The sequence below is a fragment of the Peromyscus californicus genome, unplaced genomic scaffold (assembly GCF_007827085.1).
Source record: "Peromyscus californicus insignis strain IS unplaced genomic scaffold, ASM782708v3 Scaffold_23__1_contigs__length_62951481, whole genome shotgun sequence".
Taxonomy (NCBI): Eukaryota; Metazoa; Chordata; class Mammalia; order Rodentia; family Cricetidae; genus Peromyscus; species Peromyscus californicus.
In genome coordinates, this window is record NW_026294534.1 from 41288954 (window position 1) to 41313823 (window position 24870).

Here is a 24870-nt window from a genome sequence, read left to right on the forward strand (position 1 = left end):
ATCTGATTGTTCTGACAGTCCTACTTATCATGACTCGAATTTCTTTAACGTCTAAATACTTGTATGATTTTCAAACTATGTTTTCTATGAGGCACCCAGTAATACACAGTGTTCTCCATTGCTTGAGTAGAGATATGTAACCAGTCTTGGGAATTTAAGCACATGCCTTAGCTCAGTAGGGTAGCAGCAACCTTCCTCCTGTATGTGACGTTATACTTGGAATATAGAACTCTTTGGAAACATGAATTAGAAGCCAACATGCAATGTCAACCAACTCTACTTCAAGGGAGTATGATTTGCACAAAAATGTAAGAAATAATTTTCATAAGTTGGCCTCATATGGAGGAGGAATGGAAAATTAAATAATTCATCTGCTCAAGTACAAAATATAAACATAAATAAGATAAACTATTAAGCTAATATCTTGTCTAAATGTGTTAAGTTCTTATATGTTCAGTTAGTTGATCACAAGTTAGGTTTACTTAATTAGAGTAACATTAGCTACAAAGTCAGCTACTTCCTGTTTATACTTAAAGTTATTAACTGGCCTCTTATTAGTCTTCATTTGTTTGCCTGGAGTCTCTATTTTCCTGGAGGGCTTCTTAACCATATAGTTGGCTGAAGTTGGAGAAATCTCCATGTTCTGTGGTGATGTTTTATTTGTGCTGAAATGTGTTATTTTATTTGTATGTTAATAAAGTTTGCCTGGAGATCAGAGGTTATAGTCAGCCATAAGCAGAAGTCAGGTGGTGGTAGCACATACCCTTAATCCAATCACATGGCAGGCAGAGTCTCTGTGTGTTCAAGGACACAGCCAAGCACGGTGACACACACCTTTAGTCCCAGTACCAACCATAGAGACCTGAAGGTCTGTATAGACAGGCAGTGACAAGGAAGTGATGTGGATGGGCTTAGAGCCAATGAGAAGGCAAAACAGCAAGGCAATAATGGCGCAGGTTAGACAGGAAGCGGTTCTCTTGGGAAGCTATGACAACGTGTTGAGCTAAGGTTAGTTGGTGGCTATTGCTCTGATCTCTATGGCTTGCACCCCTCTATTTGGCTCTGTGTTTTTTAATAGGACTGTTTAGAAATTCGTCTACAACATTTTCACCACACTGATGGGAATATCTATAGAAAAGTGTGTAATTATCAAGCATGACACAGACGGAAGTATCTATTAGACATCTTGAGCAGGAAAAGCACATAGGTGTTCTAATGTGCATGACCTCATTCTGGCAAATGGCTGTGTAAACTAACTATAATCAGAGAGATATAATCCGGACTTTACATGAACCCCATGATTATTGGAGTACAGTACAGAAACTATAACTTTTCTAGAATCCTGTAATGGTGAAGGCTGCAACTTTATGAACATGTTCTAAACTATTGAATTCCACACTTCACAATGGCAAATTTTATGGCACTTTAATTTTAATGTTTTACAACTAAATTTGGTAGAAATAATAGAACTTTAATTTATGTGTATTGTTTACTGTTTGGTATTTTGTTTACTTTGAGACAATGTTCCCAATTGTTCCCATTACTGCCCTAGTACTTGTTATGTAGTACAGATTGGTCTTGAACTCATGGCAATCTTCTGCCCCAGGCTCCTGGAGTGCTGGGTTACATGCGCATCACTATATATATAGCCTTACCTTCATTGATTTTTCTATTTTATCAATATTTTAAAGTTACTCAATATATTTGTGTAAAGTATGTTTGCAGAACTTATATTTGTGATGAGTACATTCTTTAAATACTTTACTAAGCAATTTCAGAGAAAATTGGTAATTATGATTGATTTTTGTACAGATACTGTGGCCAAATTTACCAGTTCTTAATCTGTGAAATCTATCTCACATTTATAATAATAACCAGGGGAGCACTGTAAATAAATCAATAGATATATATTATAACTTGCAAATAAGCTATTGTTATTGGTCAGTGTAGGTTTTAGGGCTTGGCTTTGATGGATAGCCCAATATTTGTTTCCTGCTTCCTGTTAACTCAGATCAGCTTGACCTGCTACTGTCTACTTAGGGATGGGACCTATAACCTCTGTCTCCCTGGTAATTCATACATTATTTCCAAAGGGCTTGAGAGAGAAAAAATCATAGACTTCTTTAGAAAGCAAGCCACAAAATGATTGTATCTCACTGCTCTACAGCACCTTGTGGTTTACAAAGCATTTTCATGGCCATTATCTCAGATAATGTATTGCTCGCAAGCCTCTGGCTTCCTGGGAATTCTATTATCCAAATCTCTCAACAGCAAATTTCCAGCGCTATACTGCTATACAACAAGCCTTGTTGGGTTTTCTTCTATCTTGTCTTTCTCTGCCGATTTTACATTCTTGAAGGGTTATGACTATCCTCTCTAATCTTAAAAATATATCTCCCCTTTCCCTCTCACTGCATCCTGCACAGTAGCCAGTCAGTCTATACTGGTTGATGATTTTCTCTCAATCTGACTTCCTGCCTGTTGGGGAAGCCCTAAGGGGCTTAGGGACCCTCTTCTGTGTCTTGGCTAGAATTTACTCTCTTTAATCAAATGGTGCCAAAAGCTCCACAAAGATATTTCTGACTTTTTTCTTGCTCAATCTCCAATTGCCTGTTTGTGATTTCCATTTTCTGAAGCAAGTAATTGCTTCTTAACACTATTTGTACTTAGCATACATACATTATTCACAGCTCATATTCAGCCTTTCTGAAAATGTTTATCCTCATTGTCAAGGTACAGTTACTCTCAGTAGTTATTTGGAAAAGTATTTGCCTATAATTTGTGTTGTAGGAAAATCCTATCTGGCAATACATTTTTCCAGTCAAACATTGTTTTATTGATTACTTGATAAGAAAAAGGAAGCTCGTTGGTAAAGAGTTTTGATAGTCAGAATTATATTATAGAAAATAATTTTCAAAGTAACTATAATATCGGAGAGAATTAGTTAAATATCATAAAAACACTATAAATATATCTGCAAGTTCAAAGGAAGAAAAGAATTTCATCTTATGCCAATAAACTTAACATCCATTTAGAAAGTTTGTGAAGTCTCAAGTTACATGTGACATTTTGTGTGTGTATGTGTCAGGTCATACGTAACATTTCCTCTGGCATGCCTGAACAGGCTCGGGAGCTTTTGCACACATGCCTGTGGCTGAGTATACATGCATGTGAGCTTATGTAATTAGAGGCCAGGTCTTCCTCTGTCACTTTCCACCTTATTTTTTGACGTAAGGTCTCTCACCAAACCCAGAGCTCATCGATTCTGCTAGGCTGGCTGGCCACTGAGCCCCAGGGATCCACCTATTCTCCAGATAGCATTGGGATTTGTTCTACACATAAGAGCTAAATAAGTGGTAAAACAATTAGTAGGACAGTGAAAATGGATGAAACTGTATTGCATGCACTCTCCTTCATTACCTACAAATAAGGTACAGATGTGATTCCTATAGATAACCTAGTATAGTCAGAAGACAGGAAATAATGTATAAAATGGGAATTCCGCTGCATTGATTCATGCCTACCATTCTGTTCAAGGAAATGGTCAGGCTCTGGGTCCCAGCAAGTTTCCTGTTCATTCCATCAGAGTCATTTAACTGAGAGGTGTGGCAGATACATTCTCCACAGGAAAACATAATGACAATAACAGGAAATGATCTTTACAAAAATAATAAACTCGTCAGATTTCAACACTGTTTCAAAGACTAACTTCAGCAATAAAAGCTATTTTCACCTGGACTTCTTCCCTATTACTTCAAAGTTGCTTGCTGAAAAATTAGGAGACTAAGAGAATTAGCATGCTCTCTGCTGCATTTTATCTATTTAACTTGTGGTAGTTAACCAGAATTCATACCTAGTTAACATTTTATGATTGGACAGAAATGCCGACTATAGGTTCAATGGCAAATGAACCTTTTGACAAATGAGTTACAGAGAGTTAACAGATATTTCTGCCCTTCCACAAATGTGCAGGGGAAAATCCTAACAATGTGAACATTAAAATGCTTTGGTATGTGATTTTATTCCTTTAGTGTACAGACAATTGGCCAAAAGCCAATTTCTGAGTAACTATTCATTTGTTCCTCCCTAAAGTCACTCCCATCACATTTTACTAATAAGGATGTTGTTTAGCGGTGCATTAGAAAGGTCAGAGCCTAATGAATCTGCCATTTCATCTTTGGATCCCCCTGAAGAAGAGATAACACAATGAAGAATGCGCATTTTGTTGACTAGATGAATTGAAACAGTCTCCAGCGTGTCAAAACAAATAAATATATGATAATTAGTCCATTGTTGAATTGTAAGATTGTTGATGAAGCTTTTGATTGTGTAGGACTAGACCTAATTATAAGTGCCAGTATTCCCTAGAATATATTTACTTCCATGTAGATAATTTTATTGAAATACTATTTGAAAATTATTTCCTAAAAGCTTTCTTGAATTTTTGTACTTGAAAAAATAATTTTGTACTGGCAATCTTTAAAAGTTTCTCAATTAGTTCTACACACATTTTATTTTGCTCTCTTCTGTTTCCTGAACACAATTGTTCTTAATGAGTTTGATTGACATTTGGTAATAACACCTCTCTGGTCCTTCATTCCATAGATGTTAATGAGAGCAGCTCCAACAGCCGACTTGAAAGTTGGGCATATTAAGGGTATATGCCACAATGCACCATACTGTTCTTCAGTACCAGGCAAATCAATGTCAGTGTGCCTCTAAAGCCGCAATGGCTTTAGGAGAGGAACAAGGCTTTCTTGTTTGAAGTTTGACATACCAGGATATAACTGTGTCCTTCAATAAGATTGTCTTTGGCAGCACCATCAAAGACAATTCCTGTGACTGAATCAGAGACTGGAACTCAGATCCAATCCCACCTGATGGCTTATACAATCTGCCCGAAGTAATACCTATGGGTTCTTCATGAATGTATTTTCCCTTTTGTTATGTAGAATGACATTTTTAGGATTTCAACAGGTGTTTTCACAATACACATAAAGTTATTATTATTTGTGAATACAAGTAAAATTCTCTATATTGAGTAAGTAATATTCAGTAAGTGTGTTTTCTTCTTTAAAAGTATGTATATCTGAGGTCAATGGGTAAGAGTACATGATCAGCACACCTGAAGACCTGAGCTGGAGTCCCCAGCATCTACATAACAAAGGTCACTGCTACCTATGCTTTTAAGCCTGGTATCAACATTTTAAAGATAATTATATAATTAAACTCATAGACACATGCTTGTCCTCAAAAATTCATATGAAATATTCTAAGCCCTGAAAACAGGTCTGAAGGTGTCCTAGTTAGTGGAAAAAAATAAATTAGAGAAATATCAACATTGAAAACTCATAGAGGCGTGGCATTTAATGATTTTTTTATTTGTTTGTTTTTAAATTTGTCTTCCAAAAGGTGATTAATTTTCTTTTGGTTAATCAAAGGTAGAAAGGATGAGAGAATAGTTTTTAAAATGATGTACATGAAAATTTTTTACATTTTTCTTGTAAAAGGTGCTGCCTCCAAACACAAATTTCCATTAGCTAGAACAGATTTATAATATTTATAAAACAATCCAGACTTTCATTCTGTAATAAATCTTTTCTATCTGGGCTGTTTGCCAGAATGTAGACACATGCTGCTGCTACTGCTGACGCTGACAGTGTTAGTTTCACCTAGGACAGTATTGTATGTATGTACAAATGAAATGTTAGAATTATATGAAGTTTATATTTCCATTTGACAGAAAGAGACAAAAATCTCCAAATCTTTCATTTCATTTTCCATTTCTTTCATTTACTTTAATTTTTTTGGGTGTGAATATGGTATGAAGATTTAGAGGGGATCAGAATTTTGTCTCAGGAAGTTCTGGTATATATTGGATTACCACAGTGCTTCTGATACTGTTTATGAAGTCTCCTCTTCAGACCACAGTGCTATACGTCTCTACTAGGGAATATCCATAAAGGACCTTGGCTTCTCCGGTATAGTTTAGTGTGAAGACACCAATAACAAGTAAAGGAAGAAGCAGGGGTTAATAAAAGGTGCAAAGTTCTGAGCTCAGAGGTTCAAAAGGAAATCTTATGTTCTTACTCCATGGATGGATGACAAAAGGACAGGAAAATTGAACTTGCCTTTGCTTATTGAATAGTGTCACTGCTCTAAGGCATTAAAGGAACCAGGCTCAAATAATGGTAATATAGGTCTTCTGAGGCTATCTCAAGAAAGCCTATTTTTCTAAGAGCAAAGGAGCTTCTAGCTTGCTAACTAAGAAAAGCAGGTCGATGACCTCATAACTATATAGTCCTTCTCTTGAGTGTCCTTCACTCAACAGGTTATTTTCTGAGGAACTGCTGAGCTGCATGATAGATATGAAGATGACCTGACTCAGTCAGAATAGAGAGCATTTCTGTTATCATAAATCTACACTACTACTGGGCAGAGTAGCTCACGTCATTAGTTCCAGCACATGGGAGGCTAAGGTAGGTAGATCTCTAAGTAATCCAATGCATCATGATCTACACAGTGAGTTCCAGGCTAGCTAAAGCTAGATATTGAGACTGTGTCTTAAAAAAAAATCAAAAAGAAAAAGAATCTGCAGCAAGAATCATAAAATACCATTTAGAAACTAATTCCATTAGTTCACTTCTGGGAATTCATCCAAAGGGAATAATAGAGGATGTGAATATCTACAGAGGTGCTCATTATGGCGTTACCACTAATAGAGAAAAATAGAAAACAAGGTAATTGTTCAACACTGGTGCATGTGTAGCATTAAAGTAGAATGTGATAACACCATACTGAACCACACACAAGGATACTGAAGCCATCATGTAAGGCCAAATGAAAAATAGACGAGGCCATGTATAATAAAATATCCCTAATCTAATAATCTGAACCATAAAATAATTCAACATCAAAAATTATTCGGTGTTAAACTGAAGTATCAAGATTAAATTTCATAGTTGACCTCATCATAAAAATATTGTATAAAGTTGCCATCATAATGCTATCTCTCTGTGTCTTTGTGTTTTTATGTCTCTGTTTTCTCTCTCTCTCTCTCTCTCTCTCTCTCTCTCTCTCTCTCTCTCTCTCTCTCTCTCAGTGAGTATGTTTGGTGTGTGTGTGTATGTGTGTGTGTGTCATCATGTACATGTGCAGATGTGTCCATGTATGGTATAAAAGAATCTTTTAGATGTGGGACTCTTCCTAAAGTATTTTATTATGTATATGTAAATATTCCCAAATGGGATAAAAATCAGACTTCCTAAAGACTGAAGCATTTCAGTTAAAATTAGTTTCTCAAGTGGAAAGAGATATAACCTCCTCCAGACTCAGATAACTCTCAGATGGTTCAGTAAGGAGTCCTGACTAAAAGTTCAGGTAGAGTGTGGACACTGCTTTAGGAGATCACAAGGAGAACTGCTATCTGTGTGAACAGTAGGAACACAGGAAGGGGCCATGAGTGAGCAAATATTAAAGAAGGCTGTCATAGGTAACATGCCTCCTGAGGAATGGGGGTTTGGCACAGGAGACAGAGCCATGGACATTAATAAAGGCTCTCTCTCCTTTGCTACTGACATAGTTTCATTTAGGTCTTCTTACTCATCCATCTGAAGGAAGACAAAGGGTATGAGAGCATTGAACAGTCTGGGATAGAAAAAAGGATGGACAGAGGGAAAACGTAAAGGAAAGAGAATGTAGGTGTAACTTCAAGTGGTAATACTATTTTTAAACAAAATGAATGCTTTTTCTGTGCCCAGAACACAAGCAAATGCACACAATGAGCTCATGGAGACAGCATGTATAAGACTGATTCATGCTTAAGTCTACAAAAATCCCAGACTAGAGCAATGGAGTTTGGTATAAAGTCCCATTCCTGACCAAGGAATGAATGACTTCTTATTGCTGCTGAGTGTGGAAAAGTGTTTGTTTACTTTTTCATCCCCGTACAGTGGTATTTATGTATCTACTACACTCAAGGGCAAGAACCACAACTATGAATAATTGGAAAAAATAAGCTGGACTGCTAGGTTTTGTTTATTTGTTTGTTCAGAGAAGATGAAATTGGACGAAATTGGGTAGGTAAACAGGTTGGGGAGGATCTGGGAGAAATATATAGTGGGAAATGAATATGACCAAAATATACTGTGTGGAATTCTCAAACAAAAATATCAAAGCATTACTTAGAAATCAATAAAATAAACTAGTGCCTGGGAATCCTGAAGAACAAAAGGTAGCATATGTATTTGTTTATGTTATTCTCTGGAGCTGGTCAAGACAAACATGTTGTTAAATAGAGGTCATCTGTACAATGACTGTGTGATACAACATATGATTAAAAAAAAATCACAGAAACAAGGGTAGGCAGACTAGGTGAGAGAGGACCAGCACATGTTCTGCAAGATATTATCTTCTAAAATGAGATGGGGAGAGAGAGAGACAGACAGACAGAGAGATGGAGACACAGAGAGACAGAGAGACAGAAACATTCAGAGAGAGACAGAGACAGAGAGACAGAAAGAGACAGAGAGAGACACACAGACAGAGATAGAGAGAGACAGGGAAAGACAGAGAGAGAGAAGGAGAGAGAGAGAAGAAAGATGCTACTATGTGGAAGAAGGCAGAGAGGAAAGGGTAGATTGGAGAAAGGATGGGGTGAACGTGATTACAACAGATCATATAAAATTTTCAAAGACTTGAAAACCGCACAGTATTATAACTAACATTTTGTCTTTCAAATATTTACTTTAAAAGTATTATAAAGTCAGTTGTACTTCAGACGAGGTACTTGACAGCTTATGCTGACTTCAAATGTATAAAAAATGGACTCAGAAATGAAAAGTAAGTAGGATGGCACAAGGCTATTAAGTATAGCGTTCTTTTCCAATTTCTACTTGGTTGCTGTTTGGAGAAATTAAAAAAAAAGACACGAGGACATGGGGAAGGAGCTTTGAATATGACATACAAAGAAATAATGTATGCTGTTGGTCTGGAAGACTATGTGAGAGAGGACATTCTGATTGTAAACTAAGAATTTTCTGCACTTTTCAATCTTCTAGGAAAAGAATGCCTGATGAAAAAATGAAATGGACTGTGAAATATTAGCATAAGGTTTAGGGTATTCTACATTGTTTCAATCCATAATAGATTTTCTACGCACCTTCAAACCTATAAAATCAGCTCAATCCATTGTATGTGTGTCACTCCAAGGATAATCCTACTCCTATGATCATTTTGACATAACTGTGATTTTATCAATAGAGGTTTTAACTATACTGTTAGAACAATCAACTAAATACAATCCCCTAAAACTCACTCATTTATTTTGGAAGTAATTTTTTTTATAATGGATTTAATTAGTAGGTTTTAGATCAAGAAGACTGAGAGAAAGCATTAGACATACTAATATGGGTGATCAGAATGAAACAAAATGAATAATTTTCTGACAGCCCTATCTGGTAACATAATTCTATAATAGAAGAAAATAGATCAACACTAAAACTTCAGGATAAAAATGAATAAATATCAATACTTTTCAATTCTTTATTCTGAAAGCACTCAGGAAGACATTTCAGTGTCAATCAGAATGTTCTCACAGGAACAGGTTTTTTTTTTTTTTCTCCACTCACTAGAATTAGATATCTATGCTCAAAAAAAAATGTGACACATGAAGTTTCAACTTTCTCAGGTACTTATCAGTGGCACATGGACACAGCATTAATCAAGAAGTCTGTTTTTACAGTAAACATCTCATAATTTGTAAACAATTTTCAGTTTTGCTTTAAAATAAACCCCAATTTTAAGCTCCCTGTTTATCCTGGCAAACAGGCTGGTGGGTGTCTGGCTTATTGAATCATTACCACATGCAGTGTTATTTTGTTTTCTTTTTTCCTATTTCCATATGCAAGAATAAATCATTAGGGGGAAATGGCTTATGAATTTCCTTTTAGCTGGCAGAATGTTATTGACATCCTCAAAATGGATAGAGTGTCAGAAGCCCAGAATTAAGCCCAGATTTGCCCTTCTGACTTGGGCCAAGAAGATTCTTTCTCAGTTTTCTGATGAGAACCATAACAATAATTCCTTCTAACACAAAAGAATTGTTTGGCTAATGTGTGAAAAAAAAATTGACAAGTATAACAATATTAAACTGCAGGTTTGCCTTAAAGTTTTAGTGGAAATTAGAGAGTGGAAAGAAGTGAACTGGATACCATAGAACATATTCAGCAAATACAATGATTTTAGAAGTCGAGATACCAATGGGTATCAGCATGAAGATTTTCTCATGTAAAAGAGAAGTGGAGAAAGGATATCATGAATGTGGAGAGCAATATATATATATCTAGAAGTTTAATACTAAACTGCTTCTGAAAATGAAGCAATTCTGCCTGCAAAATTCACACTAAGGAATGAGGACAAACAAGTCACCATAACCTCTTACACTTAAGATAAGTTATAATAAATGTTTACAGCATGCCAATAGAACAAAAAAATCTTTTGAGTCATTTTCAGCTGTTCAATTATTACATCATCCTAATGAGTTTGAGGAGAAGCTATTGCAAAAAGGAGTTGGTATTCCCAGAAGAAGGCTAGTTCACGGCTCCAGTATGTTATATAGATGACTAAATTTTGGGGTACCCTGAGTAGAGCTATTGATGGACAAGAACATTAAAAAAAGCTGTATTCAACATACATGATAATTTCTTTTCTAAGTGTATCCATAACTTCACATGGTAGTTACCCAAACAAACATGTGACTAATAGATTAATGCTACCTGATCATGATAGTACAACCCTTTAAATAGACCTTGATTAGGGGGTGGACCATTGTGTTAATTTTGAATCTGCCTGTAGCATTAATGTAATAAACAGTTACTACACTGAGAGTTAGAAGTGTTCACAAAATGCCTGTAAGTCTATCCACTGGGTTTGCAAATGGACATCAGCAACAGATCATAGTCACAAGGTATAGACTGTATCATTATACTACCTCATTTTTGAAATTTTAGTAACCTATTAAGTCAGTACACTAGGAAAACTTGAAGTACATAAAAGAAAACCAAAGAGCCTTCCATAAACATAAACATTAATCAGATGGAGCCTTAAGGACATTGTCTGTTCTTAGCCACACAGAACAAAAAAAATTTCCCATTGAATGACGAAGGAAACAACTGAAAATATATTTTCAGTCATCTTGCAAGATAGATACTGTAATAACTAGTTTGACAACTGCTTAAAATACCTCAAAGGTTTTAGCGAACATACTCAATGTCACAAAACTATGAACAACAGGAGCTAGGTCTACAGTTGAATAATTAAGCACAAAAACATTATATCTCTGTGTTGCATAGAAATAAAATGGAAATGTTTTCAAGCTTTATTTTATTGTGCAATGTACTTTAAACACTGGCTTCAACTTCTTCTCCCATATATTTACAACTATAACATTAAACTTACTCAAAAATATTCCCTGTAGTTCTAGTGCAACCAATGTCCACCTAGTATGGAAATTTTTGGCCAGTTACTCAACAGTTTTATGAGCTTAGATCAAAGCAGTACAGGGCTTTTAAAGCAACAGGAAGGTGTGTTTGAAAGTTGCAAAGCACTAATAAAATGCATTTGTTTGCTAAGCACATTTATAGCTTGACATGACAGTTAGCATGCTGTACACAAGGCTGATATACTGACATTGCCTGATGGTGCAAACATCACCATGTAAATATGAAACAATTAGGCAGAGGACGGAGTTGCAGTGCATCATGTTGCTGATCTTAACTCTTAACAAATTTATACACAGAAAATTTATGCTATTATAATTAGAATCAGACTTCATATGTTTCAAAGAAAAGGCTTCCTTTTTGGTTTAAAATTAAAAGGTATAAATGTAAGAAAGATATGATGGTGTTGCTGTACCCACAAATATAGCAAGTCATAATTAAAACCAAGAGAGACGTGTTGACCCTGGAAGATCTTCATCAGTATCTTAAAGACATCTAGTACAATGTTTCAAAGAAACAAAGACTTTCTCCTTAGGCTACAGACATTGATACCATCATGATGTTTTAAATGCTTATGGAGAATGGCAGGGTGAGATATAACCCCATGGTCTTGTCATTTCTCTCTATATAATAAAGAATAAAGAATCTTTGATATAAATGCTCAGTTTACTTGTAAGCTTCTAGAGATCATGGAAATAAACATCACTCAATTGAGCCAGCTTTATAATTTAAGTCAGGGTTGAAACTAATTTATTAATAAATGCAATAGGATATGTATATTCAAGTAAAGAAAATAGACTTCTTGCTAAGCAATGACCTGAGCACATTCAAAATGACTAAACTATTGCTTAATTCAATTCAACCATACAAGAAAGAAAAAGAAAAACTAATTTTAAAAAGCTGTGAACATGACCTAAGTTACTAGTAATGTCCATGAAAATTATATAAATCCAATCGGATCTGAAACAAATGTAATCAAACTTCACTGTAGCCTTTCTGATTTCAGCAAAAGCTCACCACATTAATTAATATTTCTTAGTAACATAGAAAATGTGCCTGTCTGTCCTTGTTACGTTAAGTTGGCATCATGCACAATAATCTAGAGCCTAAAATAATTAATGTGATATATCCTTGCCTTGGAACAGCACAGCTGTCAGCCACAGGGCTTTAAAATTAACACACTCTTCTAGACTATAAATTCGAAATTATGATGCTCTTGCACAATATTTCTTAAAATGCACTTACCTCTTTAAAGGAAAACAGTCTTCTGGTAGCAATTTACCTGTTAAAACAAAACATAATTATTTGTACTCTGTAAGCAATGTAAAGAAAAGTTATTTTTATACTTGGCATCAAGGCTGGGCAACTTTCTAGAAACTTTTTCTAATCTCATTTACTTTTCTCTGAAAAATGAAAATCACCTCTTTGGTTGTCATAATTAAATGCTTTTCTGTTCAATGCATGTGTACTCAAACCACAAAAGCTAATGAGTTTCATGTTGGAGAGCAAAAACAGAAATTACTGGGCACATTATCCAGGTCATGGGTATAGATTGGAGCATATTCCACTCAGGGAGCATAATGAGAAGCATGAGAATTAACATCTACACAGGAAATTTTAAGGGTTAGGTGCAGAGGATAATTTGATTTCTATCAAATAAAAATAAAGCATCACCACGGAGATCTGCTAAACACAAAATGCCCTCTTTTTAAGCATTGTATTAGTTATTTGGATATCTTATATATGTTTCACTGAACTGCATTAAAGCTTGAGAGATTTTTTTTTATGAAAGTAGGTGAAAGCATATACCATATGCAGCAAATATAGTATTTTTGGAACAAAATGCTTTCAATCAGTATTGTAGTTAGTGCCGACCAAAGGCAAGGAGATAACTTCCTGGGACCAGGAAATAACGTGGTAGTGGAACCTCTTTTAATTGTGCTTTGTTTCCTACAGCATGTGAATTGTTATCTCAGGAGGGGGAGCTTATGAACTGCAATTCCCCTAGGAACACTACTTGTCTGTATAAATAAAATTACACACAGGCATGATTTTCCACTATGTTCATCCCAGTTGCTGGCATAGATGCTCACCTAGTTTAAGTTTGTTAATATATATGTGTGTATATATATATATATATATATATATATATATATATATATATATATACACATATATATATACATATATATGTGTGTGTGTGTATATATACATATATTTGTGTGTGTCTACATGTATACTTTTTGTTCTATCTTGAGTATAAGTAGGATCCAAACCCTCAGAAGAGTGAAGTCTTTTAGATACTAATTTGTAAACAGGGGAAGTTCTGGTGGGAAACTCATCTGAGTTCACTTGAGTGTTAAATTGTGAGCACAGCAAAATTGCTTCTCAATCTCACCTTAGATTGACTGGCTAATAAGATTGAGAAAAGGAGGGACGCTCTGGTGAGCTGGCAAGGCCACCACCTGGCAGGTCTACTCCCCATGGACTCTGCTGCTGGACAGAGCTTTCCCTCCAAGGGCCCCTGAGCAGGGTCATTAGCTTTTCCTGTGTTACTCTCAGTCTTTGCTGTCCCAGAAGCATTTAAGGATAGCATTGGTTAAGACTCAATATGACAATTAATGCAAATGTTTGCCTGTCTGTAGAGATGACTTCTATACACTTCTGCTTTGACATGAATATATATAATTAGAGCAACACAGAGTGACTCTTCCAGGTTTAACACTGATAATTCCTTGAAAAAAAATGAATTTGCTTAACAAACATAAACAATAATTTAGCTGCATCTGTTTATCCTGTCGTGAATTTTCCATAATATCTAATTGTGATGTCACTTTAGCAGGATAAGAGGTTTCCTCAGGTTTCTTCCTCTTCATGTGGCTACCCCAGCTCTAATTTCTCTGTAGATATCAGCATATAGTTTTCTCTTGGTAAGAAGCACACATAAGTAGCCCCAGTCCTATCTCTGTATTCATCGTGATGTGGCTGTGTAAAGACTTGATATCATCCCATCCTTTGCTGTTTAGCATTCACAGCCGTGACAATTCTCCAGTTTAACTGCACTCCTCATAGTGTGGAGACACTGGCCTTTCTTTTCTGCCTGAATGTGGCCTCCCTCTTTTCAGTGTCCAGCCTAGGAGAGCATTAAATAAATATGAAGTATAAATGTAAAAGTTCCTTTTTTTCTGTCAAACTCATTTTCTCATTTGCATTCATTCGTTACATAAGTGATGGGTTTCACATTGCTATTTTCATATATGTTCATCATGCACTTGGGTTATATGGCTCCCCTGCTTCCTAGATAGGTTCCCTTATTGTTTTACATATTTTCTGCACATAGGAGGAAAATGTGGTGTTCTCTCTCTCTCTCTCTCTCTCTCTCTCTCTCTCTCTCTCTCTCTCTCTCTCTCTCTCTTTCTCTCCTTCTGTCCTCCATCCCTTTCCTCTCTCTTCCTCTATCCCTTCACAAAAATCAATTCAAAATGGATCAAAAGCCTGAATATAAAACGTGAAACCAATTTTTGAACCACTATCAGGATTTCAAATGTCCCTCCCCTTAAATCCTCAACTAGGCCCTTCTGTAATGTAGTCATAATCATTTGCTCAATTTTATTTCTCTAGCACTGGGGGGATGTTGTGATCCCATATTAGTTTCACAGTTGACAGGGGAAGCATGAAATGTCCTCTCCATAGCAAGGAAGCTTTGAGATGTAAAGAAGCAAGTTGGCAGACAGGATATCAACAATTAAAGTGATCAAGAACTGGTCTGAGGAAACTAGTTCATTACTTAACCACACTTTGGAGATACATTATCTTTTACGTTTAAGGACAACATAGTAACAGCTGAGGAGATTTCTCTAAACACATACAAATAAAATTAGAGCAACAAACAATACACTTAAGAAGGTGTAAACAGGTAGACTGTAGTGTAAACCAATGGCACCAAGCAAATGACAACTTAGTTCTTTTTTCTGGGCAAGCCTGTGTTGACATTTCTCAGCTTCTTGTCAACAACTCTGTCATCAGCAATACTTTCAACTTTATGAGCTGCTTCTAAGCTAAATTTTGCAGTAGCTAACATTTAACAGCATAGCAACATGCATTGCGGATGATGCAGACCTGAGGACAGAAGACAAGGCACAGATGAGGACCTGGATGTCAGATTACAACAGAAGGAGACATTCAGAAACTAAAGTTCCTTTACCTCCTTGGCAATGAGATGAACAAAAAGTCCTGTAGGAAAATTTTAATGTCAGGCATGAACAACAAGTGTGAACAATCATAGACTGTCCTTCAAATGTTCAGTCTCCAAATGAACAAGCTGCAGATGGGTCGTGAAGCAAGAGCTCTGTATGGACCCCAGAGCTCTTAATTTATACACCATTCCTTTTCCATGTTTGATGCTCTGCTTGGATTCCTTTCTCTTTGTAATGTGTGTCAGTGTGCATGACACACATGTGTTATTGTTTGTGTAAGGTAAATCACCCTTTTTATTGTTTGTGGGTGAAAAAAAAAAACATGGTTGACAATAAGTAGGAATAGGCCAAAGACACAGAGAAATCTGACAGTCTAGACTTTTGCCAATAGATATTTTTGAACATATTGCTAGAAGCCCTTGAAGAAAGACAGGAAGTCAAAGTTGCAGGTCCAGATAATTAATGTGTCAAAATGTTGTAAATATTTGAGACTGAAAGGAAATAGAGGATCATTTTAGTGGAAGAACAAATTCATGATTTTCAAAGTCATGTGAGAAATATATAGCATGTAAACAGTAGACAAATCAGGTCTATGAAGGCATATGAGCACAAGTCAGTAACATAAATGGTGGGATTTTTAACTGCCACTATACAAATGAGATATGGAAAAAGGAGAGTTCTAAGGGAGTAAAGGGTATAATTGACATATTTTGGCTATCTAAGAACAGAGGTTTATAGAATATATTTATGAATATAAGTCTGACTTCTGGCCTAAATGACTAATGTACCATTTACCAAATGAGGGATTATAATAGAAATAAGTAGGGTAAAAGCAAAGCTTGAAAAATAAGTTTGTGCTCAGATTTCTAAAGTATTAGAATCTTAATTTTCAACACATATCTCAATAGCTGCATCAACACACTGATAATATATTGCAATATGTGTTGAACTATCTATGTATCTATCTATGTATCTATCTATGCATCTATCTATCTATCTATCTATCTATCTATCTATCTATATATATATATATATATATATATATATATATATGAAAGAGAGAGAGAGAGGTAGATAGATGTACAAATGATAGGTGATACACAGATGGTGATGACGTATTTCTCTTAATTTCTAATAGAGGGAATTAATGTAAAGAAATCATGCTTGTTTGAAGATACTATAATGACTGTGTGATAGAGGAAGAATTTACTTCATTTCCTTCCCTCTTCATGCCATTCCTCACAGAATGGACTCCATAACTTAGAATACTTGTAGCTACATACCTCAGTTTCTTATTCTGAGACCATCTATTGTTCTGATTACCTAAAATAGTTATGCATATTAGTAAAGATGACAGAAAAACCCACCAATGAACATTTTAGTTCCCCTTGGTGGAAAACTTTTGAAAATTAATCATGAGTTGGTAAATAACTCATTACAAAGCAAAATGTAAGTGGTTACGTAGCCCTGCCCTCCAAGTCCATACTGATTTACTTAATTAGGGAACTAAAAACCATGTCCATGTCTATTTAGATAGAGGACAGTGATATGAAGCATGAAAAAGAGCCAGGTGGCTCTTATAGTCGAATTGGATACCTAGAAAGACATTTATTTTCAAATTTGTATTTTCAGTTCTCTTTCTTTCTGTTTGGCTTCTGATGTGCTTTTAATGTAGATTTTTATTTGTGCAGCTCATGGCTGTTATGTGAATCTGTTGTAGCAGAATCTGGGGAATCTTAAGACTTTTGTGAAAATAACCATGGTTCTTTGTTTATAAACAGCAAGTGTACTCCCTGTGATAGAAAGGACAAAGGCCTTTGTGATCTTTTTAGTTTCAAATGTTGCTTATATGGGTCTAGTTGGATGTGAATCATCACCAAACTTAAAAGATTATCTGAAATCAGAGCATGTCATGTGATGTCTATTATGCTTGCTGCTGGAAATGGACCATTACACCGCCAAAACTCATTCTTCGAGTAATTGACTTTCTTGGTTTTCATCCTTCCCAACTCTAATATGCAGAGATATGTTAGTGTATTCATCTAAGTCTTGCATTCTCATAAAGGATAAAAAGAGAGTTCATCATGCATAGCCCAAAGCAGAAATATTACTTATCACTGAAGTTAGTGAAGGGTTCAGACATGGTTAATTGTGTAAAGTACATGGCAGTGAGACAGTTTGTAGAATTCTAACACATTGCACAAGATTTCAATGGTTTGTCCTTTGAAAAAAAATGCAAATTTATTTTTAAAAAATCAACTGTGTTATGTGCATCTAAAGTGATTGTATTACAAATGCCGCCCTGAGAACTACATTGCTTGAACCTACAGCACATCTTAATACTTATTCCACTTACATTTGTTAAGCTACTTTTCTCTGTGGGTTTAGATGTGTTTAAGCTTTACAAAGAGAAAATCATACTCACTTTGTTATAAAGAAGACATGAGTAGGTATTGGTGAAGTTCTTAGAATATTGACATGTAAGACATATAATTAGCCTCCCATGTGTGTCAGCTTCTATAATATTTGGAGCCAGTGTACTTGTCTTTTTTAGCTATAGAAATTATCAAACAATAATTATAATGCAACCTTAGACTTTTCTAAATAAGAAGTGGCCACAAGAACTCAATTTTATATAAAGAAGCAGAAAATCAGATAGGATGTAAAATATGAAGAGCAGATAATTATCCCAAATTCTATGCAAAAGAACAGAGACATACTGTCTAGAAAGAGCATTCTAGGGGCACTTAGATAAAAACATAAAACATTGTTCCTTTGCATAGAAAATTGCTTTGGCCTATCTTTCTTTCTCTTCCTTCCTTCCTTTCTTTCTTCCTTCCCTCTCTCCCTCCCTCCTTCTCTCCTTCCTTCCTTCCTCTCTCTCTCCCTCCCTCCCTTCTTTCTTTCTCTCTTTCTTTTCTTTTCTTTTATTTTTTTGAGACAAGGCTGTCCTGGAACTCGCTCTGTAGACCAGACTGTCCTCCATTCACAGAGATCTGCCTGCCTCTGCCTCCAGTGCTGTGATTAAAGGTGTGTGCCACCACTGCCGAGCCAGTGGCCCTTTTAAAGGGTCATGATGACGTTTTCATTCAGTGTGGATTTCCCAAAACAAAATGAGCTGCCTGTGGTAACACTGTTTGTTAAAAAAAGAAAAAAAAGTGTGTGGTCAAATGTATTTGGAAAATTCTTTTGTTGCAGAAGGATTTTACAAATATTTTATATGTTTAGTACAGCCCAAGATGTGGAAATACATTTGTAATTCTTTGCAAATGAATGAACTTTTGTATTTCCTTAGTACTACCATCACCCCACTGCAAGTCCCTCAGTGACAGAAGCAGTCTTCTATTCAATTACAAATTCCTGCACAGAGCTCATAGAATCAATAAAAGGTCTGAGCTGAGAAGGCGCAAGCCAGAATTACTTAGAAGTGGTGAGGTTAAAAGACCCTAAGTGTGAGGTTGTGGATACTTGCTGTATTTCCATGAAGATTATAAAAAGGAGTCACTCTCTCCACTCAAGACTATATGAAATGACAAGTGCAGAGAGCTAAGAACTTAATATGTTCTGACAAGCCATTAGTAAGTATAACTAAAACAGACTACATTGTAAAATTTTGTTAGTAAGACCTTTGCCTAGTTATTGTGGACTTTAACCTTACTTTGAACTTCTAAACAAAGTCTTTATTTGTATTAATTTATGTGTCTTAACATTTTAGGATATATTCTCAGCTTCTATTTTTAAATACTCTCACATCAATTTTGTATCTCTGCCCATCAGTATTTATACATGAGCATGTATGAAGAAGTAAAATTATAAGGGACCCAATGTGGTTGAGAGAATTATCCTAAATCACCTATATTGACATATTTGCCCATTGTCCCACTTAATTAGCAGTTACTATTGATAAAATCTAAGTGAAAGATGGATAATTACTCCCTTCTGGGTTCCTAGCTGTCCATTTTACCCATGGTTTTCAGTAATTACTGGTCCTTCTCTGTTCAGTATGTAGGAACGTCCCTTCTAAAGAACAGGATTGTGCATTGCCTATTAAAGTTATTGCCAGCCTCTCAAAACTGAAGTAAATGCTTTCACAAATAGCATTTCCAATGAATAATGCTGAAATCAGACTTTTTTTTCATTGCAAGTGCCTCAAGTAGTTGGCTCCCTTCCCATCAGCTACTTTGTAACTGTGAATATGACAACATGACGGTGATTCACAGATGCCAAACTATGACTAGCAGAGAAAATCTGTGTTCCAGATGTGATAAGGTGAGGACAGCGGAACTCGCAGCCCCAGGTGATTTCCATGAAGACACCTACATACAGCAGGTTCACTATCTATACCATGCAGCCGCCAACTCTAATAACCTGGTTGGGCGAGCAGCTCAGGAAGAAATGCAAATGGATGAAAAAAAAACTAGGTTGCACAGTAACATCTTAAGCTGATTTGAGAGATGTATGCTTGAAAAGCGTACGCCGCAGCATTGGAGAATGCCTTTTGTTGCATTCAACGCACCGTGGGCTAGAACTAAGAAAAATACATAGAAATTATGAATGCCTTTGCAAATTTCCATCACCAATCCTGCAACCCTATAAGCTGTGCAAGAGCAAGTGAAATAACAGCTTGTTTCTTGTTTTTATCGTAATTTTTGGAAACTTATTTCAGATGTACATATGTTTCTTAGATTAGGGGTTATAGTTACACATCTATGGAACAGGAAATAATAGACTGTGAACATGTATCATAGAAACAGCTGCCATACATTCATATAAAGCACTTCTCAAGCTTTGCATTGCCGTCCTCAGAAATAATAGAATCACAAATCATACAAGGTTGTCATTACTGGTTCTACACATGTATTCATGTGCATTTGACTCATAAATTCTGACTTTTGTCAAGCTTGATAGTCAGTTTAATTCAGAGGAACCCATTTATGGCCCCAATTTATACTTAAAAGTCAGCCTTTCTATGTTAAATCCAGGAAAATGTGTTATAAGACATAAAATAATATAGATGAATATTAGAACAATTTTACCAGGATGATGATAAATATTAAGGGTATTTTCATGTCAAACTATGACTCTAAACACAGCAATTAAAATCAATTTTGTAAATAAAAGCAAAAGTACCAATGTTTCCTCTAATTCAAAATGTAATGTGCTTACTTGGATGTACCTACACACTTTGACCACACTGACACATTTTTGGGGGGTGAAAGTCACATGTTTTTTATTTTTAAAATCTGTTTCACAAAAAATGGAAATATATCTGTGGGGATTTGGAAAATATATTTTTACAAACTATTTAGTGCAGATATAAAATGAATGTTAACATGAATCATTTCCTACTTATTTTTAAATATATCCTTGTCATTTTTTGATGGCAAGTCATAAATAAATACCACAGTTGTTTGCAGATGGGAAGCAGTCTGTGGAAAGGAGCCTTGCCTTTTGTCATTATTTTTCAAGAAGGGCAATGATAGTCACTTAGATTTTTCAGAAGTTTTGGAGAATCAGTGAATCCTAAATGATTTGATGAGAATTGAAAATTTGAGAATGATTCAATACATTTTACAAGTTAAGCTACGCAGATGTAGTAACTCATGAAATATAAACTACCAGAGGTTGAGGAAATGACTAAATGATTAAGGGTTTGTCCAGCAACAAGGAGGTCTATGAGGAGTGAGTTCAGCAGTCAACCCACAGGAATGCCTGGTGCGTGCAGCATCTTGTCTGTAATTTCAGCTTCAGAAATCAAAGACCGGATAGCTCCAGAACAATCTCTCTAACTAGATTATACTGGTGAGCTCTAGGTTTGGTAGAGAGATTCCAACTCAATGAATAAAATAGTAGAACCATGGGAGAGTATGATTCTTTTCATCAACACTAGACCTCCATTTTCATGTGCACACATGTTCAAATGTACCATTACATAAGTTCTCACATAGACACAAAAACTTGCACACACACACACACACACACACACACACACACACACACACACACACACACCAAAACAGAAAAAAATAGAATATAAAATACAGGAAAAATCTATAAATTATTACATATGCTTCATTACATAAGTTAAACAAAATGAGTTCACTTTGAGTATTTTTGTATAGTGTCAACTTACAGGTAAGGCACACACCATTTGGTGAGAGTTACAGCTTGATGGCAATATTTTCAATCTCTGTATTACTGAAGACAAGATATGGAAAATAAAAATTGTGAAAGGAAAGGGGAAGGGTATATTGTCATTTTACAAAGTGATATTACTAGAATCAGACTATGCTGTTCCCAAAGAAGGGGGAAAGGAAGAAAACTGCAGTCTGCTACTCTAGTTTACACAGTAATTGCTGAGTACAGAAACACACTGGGAGGAGTAAGGTCATCTTTTCCTGACCTCATCATGTGAATAACTGCCAACACCTGGACAAACAAAGACAAAGTGATGACAGAAAATCATAATGGATTAAATTAATGAAAGTTGTATGTGACATGGGACTCTTCAGAAAAGAAGACTCCAAAAACTCAGGGAGAACTTTCTGTTTCCATGCTCACATTGATTGAAGTAATAGACTGGCATGCAGACATGTAAGTACATAAGAGCTTTGGACCAAATGGTGACAGAGCACCTGGGAAAACCTAGCACAGTTTACACAGACTCCTTTTGACTTGTGCATAGCATTCCTCTCTCTGGGTCAGGCGACAACGCTTCTCTGGAATGGGGGTTTTCAGAGGAAATTTGAAAAGTTACATTCTGCATGGAATTTCACACACAATTAAAAGACTTGATAACTTGGCACTACTCAACGGTTAATTCACTGAGTTGTTTTGGTGTACAAAGGCTGATTGCTTGACTGATTGCAGTGTAAATTTTTCTGTTATTTAGATATCATGAACTACATAGCTATTTGACTTTTAATTCATCCTTTAGCATATTACTATATTATTTTATATTGAAAATACATACAAAAAGATGTAAATGAAACTTAAAATGAAAGCCATTGTGTATATATATGTATATATGTGTGTGTGTATATATATATATATATATATATATATATATATATATATATATATATTTAAAACAGGGTCTCACTCTGTACATTGTACCTCTGACTAACCTAGGACTTACTATGTAGACCAGGCTAACCTCAAATTCATAGAGACATACCCTGCATCTACTTCCAAAGTGCTAGAATTAAAGGTGTGCACCACCATGCTAGGCTCATGTATTTTCTATGATCCTTCCTGTGCCTGTCTCTTTAAGTCTCTTTTTGCTGTTTTTTCTAGTTTCCTGGAATCTCCCCACATACCTTCCCTTATAACTACACACACATATGCATTAGAAGTTCATATCCACATTAGAGGAAGGGAGGGAAGAAGATACACCCGCACGCACACACACATACACACACACACACACACACACACACACACACACACACACACACACACACAACATGTGGCACTTTGTCTTTTGAGCCAGGGTTACTTCACATAATGTAGTATTTTCCAGTTCCATCCATTTTCATGTTTCATAATTTCATTCTTTCTATACAGATGAATAAAATCCCACTGTGTTATAATGTACCACATTTTCATTATCCATTCATCTATTGATGTGCTTCTAGGCTGAATCCATTTCCTTGCTTTGTGAATACAGCAGCAATAAACATGGACATGCAAGTATCTCTGTGGTAAGAAATATTCCTTTGGGTCTATGCCTAGGAGTGGAACTGCTGGGTCATGGGATACACGTAATATGAAAGTAGAGGTGGGAATCCTGGGGTAGACAGGTATAAGTATGGATGAATGGATATGCAGATGGTTGGGAGAGGTACCGGAGGAAGGTCAATTCCAACTAAGAATGTATGAAAATGCCATAAGGAAATCTGCTACTTCATAAGCTAATTGACAGTAAAATAAAGTGAAGAGTACTGTAAAAAAAAGATTACTTAAAATATCTACTTATCATCTTATGTCATTTACCTCAATGAAGGAATAAATAATCCATTATTGTGTTCAAACCACACACTTGAAAATAATTTCAAAAATGGTCGAACTGTATAATTCTACTTATTCGTAGCAATTCTATTAAAAAAAAACTATCACACAAACCTGTTTTCCATACCGTGGTGTCGTTAGCCAAGATGAATTTTGTGAGACATATATCTGTGTGATACTTTTAGCATATTGTTCACTAATACATCGATCCATATACTCATTTCTAAGGAACATGCTATTGTTCTCACTAAATATTTTCTACAGGTTAAACACATGTTCTGTTTATGTACAATCTCACCTAAACAGGATCATGTTACACCTATTTTAAAAGAAAGAACCTGTGTTCAAATCAGCAATCACTTTGCCTAAATTAATATATCAGTGAGATGGGAGAAAGTAACATTTTTAAGCAGCTAGAGAAAAAAAGCCTGATGCTTCTGATCTGAACAATAGAAGAATCATGAACCATTGTTGTCCTAGAAGTCAAACAAGAAGCTAAATTTAGAAATATACCATGATGATATGAATTTGATAATGTCTGTTTTTTTTCTTCTGAATTAGGAATAAAAATTCAAAAAAATATTTGAAGACAGTACTCTTTCCCTCGATCCTCCCCCAACCTGATCCTTCCTGTTCCCATCCCTAACCCCCATGAGGCCCCTTCCCCTGTTCAACGGTAATGTCCATTCTATATCCTCACCACAGTGAAATTCATGCATCCCTAGGGGCATCTCTGGGATGAACTAAAAGCACAGTGCAATGGAAACTCACAGGAATCCAAGAGGAGGACCCTAGCTAAGAATCCTAGCAATAGGGGATAAGGAGCCTGAAGCAGCCATTCCCTGTAACTAGGCAAGACTTCCTGTGGAGGGAATGGGACTCTAACCCACCACACAACATTCAACCTACAATATGTTCTTACTACAAGATGTGCTGGGGTAAATATGGTGTAGAAATTATGACTTTGGTAGGATCCACACTTTGGTCTATCGAGACACCCCTATCTCTGGTATTGGATACTGACAAAAGCACTAACATTGTATTTTTGTATATCCCAGTGATAATGTTTTTGAGAGATTATCCTGGGGATTTCAAAATCTATCAGCAGGACAGGTGAATTCTTCTTTAATCATCATGATCCCCATGTTCTCAGACCATATTTGAGA

General features: G+C 35.8%; 1 protein-coding gene across 1 annotated transcript in view; it reads right to left on the minus strand.

The window, feature by feature from the left end:
* Tenm3 (teneurin transmembrane protein 3) overlaps positions 1-24870 on the minus strand; it is a 2633929-nt gene that overhangs the window by 2161238 nt on the left and 447821 nt on the right. Inside the window, 1 exon segment of the mRNA XM_052752285.1 lies at positions 12744-12780. The gene's annotated coding sequence lies outside the window, so the exon portion shown is untranslated.